Source organism: Delphinapterus leucas, chromosome 4 (genome assembly GCF_059928025.1).
Source record: "Delphinapterus leucas isolate spDelLeu-1000000601 "Yukka" chromosome 4, BTC_Dleu_Yukka2, whole genome shotgun sequence".
Taxonomy (NCBI): Eukaryota; Metazoa; Chordata; class Mammalia; order Artiodactyla; family Monodontidae; genus Delphinapterus; species Delphinapterus leucas.
The window spans coordinates 127,746,664-127,757,015 of NC_143132.1; positions in this window are offsets into that span (position 1 = coordinate 127,746,664).

Genomic DNA, 10,352 nt, shown 5'->3' on the forward strand with positions numbered 1-10,352 from the left:
GCGATTGGCTGGCGCGGCCGAGTGACGTCACGGTACGTCAGCGCCCGCGGCTTCCCGGTGCCTGGGTGTCTCGGTGTCCCGGGGTACCAGCGCCCCCGCTCCTGGCCAGCTCAGGGGCCTGAGGGGCCCGGGGCCGACTCAGCACAATGGAGGGTTCCACTGCGCATGGAACACGTGTCCTGCTTTATGCCTTCATGATACTTACCGCTCTCAGAAGTTGTCTTGATATATTCGTTTGCCTCCTCCCTCCCAAATGTAAACGGCGTCGGAGCGGGCTCCACGTCTTGATCACCACCTTCTCCTCGGTATGTAAAATATGCAGCCTCAGGAGGGGCAGTTATTTGTTGAGTGAATGAATGACGGTCTAGGAATCTGGTTCAACGGTTCTGAAACTTTATGGTCTCGCGACCCCTTTACACTTAAAAATTATTAGGACATTAAAGAACTTTTGTTTTTGTAGGATGGATGTATACATATACACAATCATACGTATATATTTCCTTTTTAAGAAAACAGGAAAAATTTTAAATGTATTCATTTAAAAATAACAGTAAGAAACCCATTACAAGTTATCCTTAGAACAAGAATATCGTGCACTCACAAGAGAGAGTGAAGAGAAATAGCTGTGAATATTGTTATCCAAGTAGCTTTGACCTTGTTGGTCCCCTGAAAGGATCCCAGGAACCCTGGGGACTATACTCGGAGAACCTCTGATCTAGTTTAAACTCCTTTTATACGTAGGAATAATGAGGTCCAGAAAAGTGAGTGACTTAAAGAGCACACTGCTTTTCCGTGAAGGTGACGGTTTGGAAACCAGGGTTCTTCTGTTGCTAGCCCAGGGTCATATTATTATGTTGTCCCAAGCAAAGCAGATAACATCTCTATTTAAAAGATAAGAGATAAGAAATCTGAGGCACAGAGAGCGGAAGAAGATGCTTGATTACCACTACCACCTAGTGGTGGACACCTGCTGTGTCAGGTTTGGGACCCAGCCTCCCACCTCTTCTTACTGGGCCTAATCATCCCTTCATCTCCTGATGTCAGGCCTTGTGCCTGGGCCAGGGCTACCCAAACTCCAGAAATCTGGCAGACGAACAGGGATGCTTATGCATTTACATATTTATATATGTAAAAATATAAATGTGGACACATGGTCACATTTGGCTAGATGCTAATGTGTGCTGTTCATTGAGTGGTGCAGTTAGGTGCTGTGAGGGACAGAAACATTCCTCAGGACGTACGTAGTGAGGGAAAGCCTCATGGAAGAGGTGAAGTTTGAACTGGGCGGAGATGGGAGGCCTTGGAGGCCAGGAAGTGAATGGAGAAAGCAGACCTCTGCGAGGCTGTCAGCTTGAACAGAGCAGTATTAGTGATGGCAGATGTAAATCTGACCACAGTAGCTTTATGAGCCAGACAAAAATGCCTGTAAACAAACCTAGATGAACCATCCAAAGCACATTTCATTCAATTAAGCTATCACACATCTGACTAGAGGTGGCTATACATGCTAGATAGTTAAAAGAAGGCTGGAACCAGATGAGGATAAAATGCCCCCCGTTGGTGGGAACTGGGCAGTCTGAAAGAGAAAAGGAGGGACCTCAGATGAAAGGCTAGAGGATGATTAAGAAGGAGAAATGGCACATGCCCATGCTGAATCTGAACCTCATCACCCTGCCCCTGGATTACTGTGGCCTGACTTCCTTCCTGTCTCTCCTCCCCACTCTAGCATTCAATCTAAAGTGCCTGTTTAATTTTCCTCTGTCCACTTTTCCACTTGGCACTCTGCTGCTCAAAATGTTCCGTGGCCCTGCATTATCACTAGAACAAAATCTAAATGTGCCAGTTGGTCCCTTAAATCCTGCCACCATATAGCCCCAGTCTACTTTTCTAGTAGTCATCCCTAAGCACTCCTCACTGAGACTGTCATCAGATTAGTTGTCTCAGTCCTCCAAACACACCCTGGACTGTCGGGGTTTTTTGCCCCTCACATTGTAACATCTCTGAAATTGGTCAGAACGTCTCCCTACCTGCTCCGGCTACATTGCTTCTGAAATGAGGAAAAACTCCCTTATCTTTGTGTCCGTACTGACCACTCTTTGCCACTATTTATTCATTCCTCCCAGAAAAACCATAGCACTTAATTCACTCTTTTGGCATCAGGTCACATAACAACCCAAAAGTGCTGTTACTGGTGTTCATCAAACAATTTTAAGGTTTTTAAATTGACAGCTCATAAATGATAAAAACCTTAAAATAGAAAAATGAGTATCCAATGGAAAAAAAAGCAAGTACTGTTAATGGACTCTCCAGAAATTGCTACGTATGTACTGCAGACACATAACACATCAACTCATTTAAAAACTTTTTAACTGTGGTAAAATACACATAACATAAAGTTTACCATCATAACCATTTTTAACTGTACAGTTCAGTAGTATTAAGTACATTCACAATGTTATCAACCAATGTCCAGAACTTTTTTATCTTCCAAAACTGAAACTCTGTACCCATTAAACAACTCACCATTTCCCCCTCCTCCCTCTGGCAGCCACCATTCTCCTTTCTGTTTCTAAGTTTGAGTAATCTAGGTACCTCATATAATTGGAATTATATAGTATTTGTCTTTTTGTAACTGGTTTACTTAGCATAATGTCCTCCAGGTTCATACATGTTGTAGCATGTGTCAAAATTTCCTTCCCTTCTAAGACTGAATAATATTCCATTGTATGTATTTACCCCATTTTGCTTATCTCTTCATCCATCAGTGGACACATGGGTTGCTTCCATCATTTGATTATTGTGGATAATGCTTTTATGAACATAGGTGTACAATTATCTCTTCCTGATCCTGCTTTCAGTTCTTTTGGATATAAACCTGAGACAGGAAGTGGGTAGGGCACAACCTTTAAAAGAATGACATAGGGCTTCCCTGGTGGCGCAGTGGTTGAGAGTCCGCCGATGCAGGGGACACGGGTTCGTGCCCCGGTCCGGGAAGATCCCACATGCTGTGGAGCGGCTGGGCCCGTGAGCCATGGCCGCTGGGCCTACGCGTCCGGAGCCTGTGCTCTGCAACGGGAGAGGCCCGCTTACCGCAAAAAAAAAAAAAAAAAAAGAATGACATAGCCCAAGGGCACGACATAAACTGATTAGAACCAAATAGGTCCAAGATGGCTGAGTCGAGTTCTACTTGACCTTGAGCATCAGTATATGCTCATTGTAGCACATCAGCACACTAAATGACACACCCCAGCTTCCATGGCAGTTACAAGGACAACCACAAAAGGTCAAAAAGTGAGCAGTGGCCCAGTTACTGGAAATCCTCACCCCTTCCCCAAAATGGCTAGAATAATCTCCCACTCATTAGCCTATGAAATTACCCACCCCAATAAAAACTGACAGCCCCATACCCTCTTGCCTCTCTTGCCTTCCGAGATGCCACACTCTGTCTGTGGAGTGTGTATCTCCCTGAATAAACCTTCTTTCACTTTACTATGGCTCACTCTTTAATTCTTTCCTGTGTGAAGCCAAGAACCCACACTTGGCGGCCATCCCAGGGACTCACCTGAGACCTGGGATGGGACCCTCCTCTCGCGCCCTACTCTCTTTTCTGCAACAAACCCAGAAGTGAAGTTGCTGACTCATATTAATTCATTGCTAATATGAAATTTTCACGTTTTATTCTCCAGGCTGCTCTTTTTGTTCAGTAGTATGACTAGGGCATGTCTCCATATAAGCACTTTCATATCCACATTATTCTTCCTGATGGCTGCATAGAATTCCACTATATACATTTCCTGTGATTTATTTCTCTGAGAACCAGTTGAGAGACATTTAGTTGTTTCCAATGTATAATTAATAGTGCTGCAGTGAACATCTTTATACATATTTCCTTGCACATGTGTGAGAATATATATATATATAGTACATTTCTAGAAGTAGTATGCCTGAGTGAAGGCCATGTATTTTTCATTTTGATAGACATTGCCAAAAGACCCCTAAATAAGCACAGATTTTACACTCCCAACCAGTGGATGTCGGTGGCAAATCTTTAAAAAGTTATTTTTTTGAGTGGAAACAATTTCTCGGGAAGCCTCATACATTGGATATATAAGTTCTAGAGATTTGTCAAATTGATGTCACTACCCTATGGGCTTCCTTACCCTGCCTAATGATTTATACTCTCTCAACTCATGTTCTAATGTTTACTTGTAATGTGTGAGGATCTTCTCTTCCTTGCTAGATGCTAAGACCCTCAGGAGTGGACATAATTTACTGTACTCACCCTCACCTCTACAGTTCGTTTGGTGCCTGGAACTTGCCAGCACTTGTTACATTGTACATGGAATGAATGACAGTTTTTGTTTTTAACTTCAAAATGAAGAGATCTTAAGTGTTTTTTTCTCTATTGTTCTTGTGTAGCTATTCTAAATGAAATAACTGGAATCATCAATTCTAACAACAATAATACCAGCTATTAATATTTATTTTTGAAAACATACTATGAAACAGGTATTGTCCTAAAATACTTGAGATGTGTTACCTCATTCAGTGCTCACCAAATGAAATAGGTGCTATTCTTATCTGTGTCTTACATAAGGAGAAACTGAGGCACAGTGAGGTTAACTGACCTGCCCAAAGTCACCTGTAAAGCAGCAGGTTTCCACAGAGAATTCTGGTTCATCTAGTTGCCCAATCTATGCTTTTTATCCCTGCATCATGTACAATTTAACAAATCCAATTTATCATCCATACATTGATCAATGACACCTCTTGCATTTCCCATGGAGCTGTCTGAAATCGTAATGAGGGTAGGGGGTAGAGTGAGCAGAAGTTTCCTCATTTGGGAGAAGATCCCCATTTTTAGGGATGTTGTCTTTTAGAAAATGGTTATTATTTCCCCAAATTCCTATTGTTCCCAACCATAGATATATTTATGAAAGAAGAGTCTTTCTTTCTTAAAGATCATGACTTCCTTCAAATTATAAATTTCACATGCACAAGAGAAGAATCCCACTTATTTTTACTAAGGCATACTTGTGAAACCCACATTTTAGAAAATGACAAGCGTGACAGAACTAACACTACTTTAAACGTTCATAAAAGAGTCTTATCAAATTTTAGAACTTGAAAGGGGTTTGGTTACAGTGAAAAATATTATAGAACAAGCAATATATTTCCAGGCATGTCTAGTTGGCCATGGAAATAGATAGAATCCATATGGTTATATGGTGTCCATATTCAGTTTTTAGCCTGTGAAAAAATGAACAGGAAATCATAAATAGAAAAAAAGAAAAAAGGAAGTTCAACTTTATATAGTAGAGAGAAAGCATATGTAAACAATTACCCCCCCTAAGAGGTAGCACAGCTTCATAAAGAGTTTAGGTAGGGTTTCCCTGGTGGCGCAGTGGTTGAGAGTCTGCCTGCCGATGCAGGGGACACGGGTTCGTGCCCCGGTCCGGGAAGACCCCACATGCCGCGGAGCGGCTGGGCCCGTGAGCCACGGTCGCTGAGCCTGCGCGTCCGGAGCCTATGCTCCGCAACGGGAGAGGCCACAGCAGTGAGAGGCCAGCGTACCGCAAAAAAAAAAAAAAATAGTAATTAGATATTGAGATGGAGTTACAGAACAATGAATGGCATGGTGAGAAAGCTATGCACGTTTCGATTCCCTAAAAATATTTCGATCAAAACAATGCATACACATAGCTAAACAATTAAATAGGGATTAAAAAGTTTATAATGAAAATCAGCAGACCCTCCCCCCCACCTCAGCATCCACAGCACTCTTCTCTAAGAGACAACCACTTTCAACTCATTCAGCTGTTTTTCATGTTTACTGCCTTACTTCAAAGTACTTCTATATTATTTATCAATATTTCCATTTAAATTTTTACATACTATTGTATGTAAACCTCACTTTCAGCAAACCTTTCAATAGAGATACATCACAATTTTTAGTTAAATCAACACATTAGATTCATTGGTGTGATCATACATATTTTGTTCACAGTGTTTCTTTTTCTTATATAACTTTCTTTTGCCTGATTTAATAGTTGCTCTTTTTTTCATTTGCATAGTTTTTTTATGTACCTATTAGAAATATTTCCCCCAATTTCTTCTATTTCTCACATACATATCGTCATTTCTTTCAAAATACTTAAGCATTTCCAATGCTTTATTAATTCCGTTTTTAATGCAATACTCCCCATTTCCAGAGTCCTCCATTCTTCTGACCCGTCTGGACTAGGCCTGACCCTCAACCATCTCTTGGGACTCCCTTTTCTACTTTTCTGTATCGATTCTCCTGATTTCTGGATTCTGCATTCTTTGTCTTTGTGATTTATTCCCTCATTTTGCTCAAGCATCTTCTCTGGAAGCCTCCTGAGAATGGATATAGAGGAGGTACGGAGTTTGAGTCCTTGCGAGCTGAAAACATCTTTAGTTTATGCTCACGCTTGGTGAGGAGTTGGGAACGTGCAGAGTTCTCACAGAGCTGCCATGGCCGTGCTCCTTGCCTCTAGCTTTCAGTTAGAAAGTCTGAGGTCCTTCTGACTCCCAGTCCTTTGTGTGCAATCTTCTTTCTTTTCATATGTTGTTAGGATCTCCCCTTTATTCCTAGCATTCTGGAATGCCATGATTATCATGCACTGTGCTGAAGACTCAGGGGGTTCTTTCAGTATGCAGATTTATGTCCCTTGGTTCTGGGAAAGTTCTCCATTTATTCCTTTGATAATTCCCTTTTGTCACTTTTCTCTGTTCTCTCTTTCTGAAACTACGAGTTAGATACTGGTGCTCTTAGACTGATCCTGTTGCTCATATTTTCTCACCAGTTTTTCATCTCCCTTTTTTTTTTTTTTTTTTTGCGGTACGTGGGCCTCTCACTGCTGTGGCCTCTCCCGTTGTGGAGCACAGGCTCCGGACGCGCAGGCTCAGTGGCCATGGCTCACGGGTCCAGCCGCTCCGCGGCATGTGGGATCTTCCCGGACCGGGGCACGAACCTGTGTCCCCTGCGTCGGCAGGCGGACTCTCAACCACTGCGCCACCAGGGAAGCCCCATCTCCTTATCTTTTGTTCTACTTTCTGAAGACTTTCTTGACTTCATTTTTCAACATTTGTTTTGACGTTTTTATTTTAGCTATCATTTTCACTTTCTAAGAACTTAAAAATTTTTTTCTAATCTTTTTTCATAGCAGCCTGTTCTTATTTTATAGATACATTATCTTCTGTTTTACTGAGGTGTTATAACTAATTTCTTTTTAAAAATTTCTGCATTGTCTGTATATCTTCAGGGTTCTTTCATTCTCTTTGTCTCAGGTGTGGTTTCCTGTGTTGGAGAATTGCCTCACGTGTCTGGAGATTCTCAGATTTCTGTTCACAGTGAACCACGAGGATTCCAAAGGCTGACAGGAAGCTCCTGTGTATGTGCAGGGCTTGCTTACCTGCTAGGCTTCTTTGAATGGTGAGGGAGTGTCCAGCTGTTAGCATCTGGAATTCCTTTCTCTGGGGCTATTCAGTTTCTCAAAGAATACCCCAGTCCTCTACATGGCTATCAGCCTTCTGGAAGCAAGGCAGACAAAGAAGGCTTGGGTGAAGGGAAAGGCTGAATCCCAAATGTGTAGAATTTTCCTTACTCCTCCTCTCTCCAGCTTCTCGCCTCACCCTCATTGCTGGGTGTCCTGGGTCTCCTGAAAGGCTGTTTAACCTTTCCAGAGAAAAGTCCCTAATTGGTCTCCCTGCTTCTGCCCTTGCCTCCCCGCCAGTCTGTTTTCAACTTAGAGCTGGAATGGTCCTGTTAAAATGTGGGTCAGATCAGGTCATTCCTCTGCTTAAAATTCTCAGATGCTTTTCCATCTCAATAGAGTTAAAAACTAAAGGTCCCCTGCCCTCCATGCTTACTTCTTGTCTTATTACTTTCCCATTTTCTCTCACCCCATTCCAGCCATGCTGGCTGCCTTACTGTCACTAGAACACACCAGGTAGGCTCCTGCCTTACGGCCTCTGCGCTTGCTGTTCCATTTACATGGAATGTGCATTCACAGATATTTACATGGATTGCTCCCTCGCTCCTTTGGGTCTTCACTCAAATGTCCCTTCTTAGTACAGCTTTCCCTGGCAGCCCTAACTAAAATTGCAGCCCCCAGCCCCCAACATACACACACTATCTCCTTATTTTGCTTTATTTTTCCCTTCAGTATAATCCCCATCTGATACACAATAGTATATGTTTTCCTTCTTTTTGAAGTTGTTAGTTTACTGTCTGTTGTTGGTTTGCTGTTACTGTCTGTCTGTCTTTCACTGGAAAGTAACCCCCACGAAGGCAGGAATTCATTGCTCAATTCACCAACATCTAGAACAGGGCCTGGCACCCAAGAGGCATTTAATAAATGTATGTGAAAGAAATCAATAAGAATAACTAAATGAAGTGATCCTGAAGTATTGTTTTGTTTTCTTTAAAAATATTAGTTGAAAGACAACCCTGTAAGATGTGGATAGCAGTTTGTCTTTTTATTAACTTTTTTTCAAACACGTGAGGTTCCTGATGTTTCTGAGGAAGGTTTCATTGTGTGTATTCCATCGTTAATAGTAGGTCATTAAGAACTCCTTAGTAGGCTAATATAATAACCTTAGGCTGTTCATTTGGATTTCATGAGAGAAGTAGAAGTAGAATTAGAAATTAGCTTGATAACTTGCTAATGATAAGAACACAGAAGCGATCAGAAGAACATTAGTTCCATAATCAGTGATATTACTAATTGCTTTTCATGTTTAAAGTGATGTCATTTGGGCTAAATGGCAAGATATTTTCCCTGTGAAATCCAACCAGGTAACCCTATTTGAAGAGTCTTTCTTGGTGTTCAAAGCAACAATCTGATTGAACTGCTCCATCAGAAATATCTCAATTATTTTGGGTCAAAATATGGATGCATTAAAACTACTCATATATCCTACCACATTTGGGAAAAAACTGACTTCTTGAACTAGAAATTACATTTTAATGTTTTTTAGATGCGCATTTTCAGGTGGGTATTTCATGATCATCTTCCTATATATGCAAATTGAACCATTTTCTAAGCAAGCACAGTGTTTTGCAGCTCCAAATACATACTCAGTGATAATTATTTTCCATCAAACCGTCTGAGACCACCCATCATTAGCACCCACTACAGAGATGGTCAGTAGACTGCCTGCAGCTTTATAATGTCTTCTAGTGCAGCGTGTAATGAAAAAGTTGCTGCAGTGCCAAGAAAAACCAAAAGAAATCATTAACCTGCCATCAGTTTATTGAGCGTAAATTAAACTTAAATTTGAATTCATTTTAACAGAATAATTCTGTTGAGTTTGAATTCAACTCAGGTGGACTACAAAGTAGATGTTCTGTTTCTCTAAAAATAGAGGGATAATCTTAAAATCTTGGAATCATTTGATTGGCTGTTAAGAAATGGCAATCCAGTAGTTTTAGTTTAAAAGTGGCAATGAAGTAGACGGTAATATAATTCTCTCTAGAACTGCCAGTGTTAAAAAACTGCAATCTAGAATTATGTCATGCCTCTAAAACTGTTTTATTATAGAAATGATAAAAGACTGGTTGCTTGTATCACTTAATTCTCTCCACATAACCTACCAGATAGTGCACCAAGATTTCTCCCTGCTTTTGTTAACGTTGAATTTGGATTTTCAACTGTGTTTATGATGTCTTTCATAAGGCTTTATTTATTTATTTTTTGCGGTACGCGGGCTTCTCACTGTTGTGGCCTCTCCCGTTGCGGAGCACAGGCTCTGGACGCTCAGGCTCAGCGGCCATGGCTCACGGGCCCAGCCGCTCTGCGGCATGTGGGATCCTCCTGGACCGGGGCACAAACCCGTGTCCCCTGCATCGGCAGGCGGACTCTCAACCACTGCGCCACCAGGGAAGCCCAAGGCTTTATTTAAAATGACGTTTCCTCATCTCTCCGTCAGCAGTGAGATTGGCTATTGTTAATTCTGGTCACGCGTATTGTGAAGGAGAGGACAGGTGTGGCCAATGCTAAACAGCTCGTTCCATATGTGATTCTCTCATTTTCAAAGGATTACATGATCATAAAACACCGTTAATGCTGTCTCTGTGCCAATCACACTTTAACCATTCTTTGATGATCCAGGAAGCACATCAGAATCTTACGAGGGCTGGTACTTGAGTTTTCCAGTTGATACCTGGAGAAATCTTTGCAGGTCAGGCTGGGGGGAAGAATAGAGAATGGGAGAGAATTCCTCAGAGAGTAGGTGAGGGTGAGAGAAGAGGGAGAAAAGAAAGAGCAACAGAGAAATTTTCACTTCAACAGTATTCATTACCTAGATCAAAGACTACATATGACATC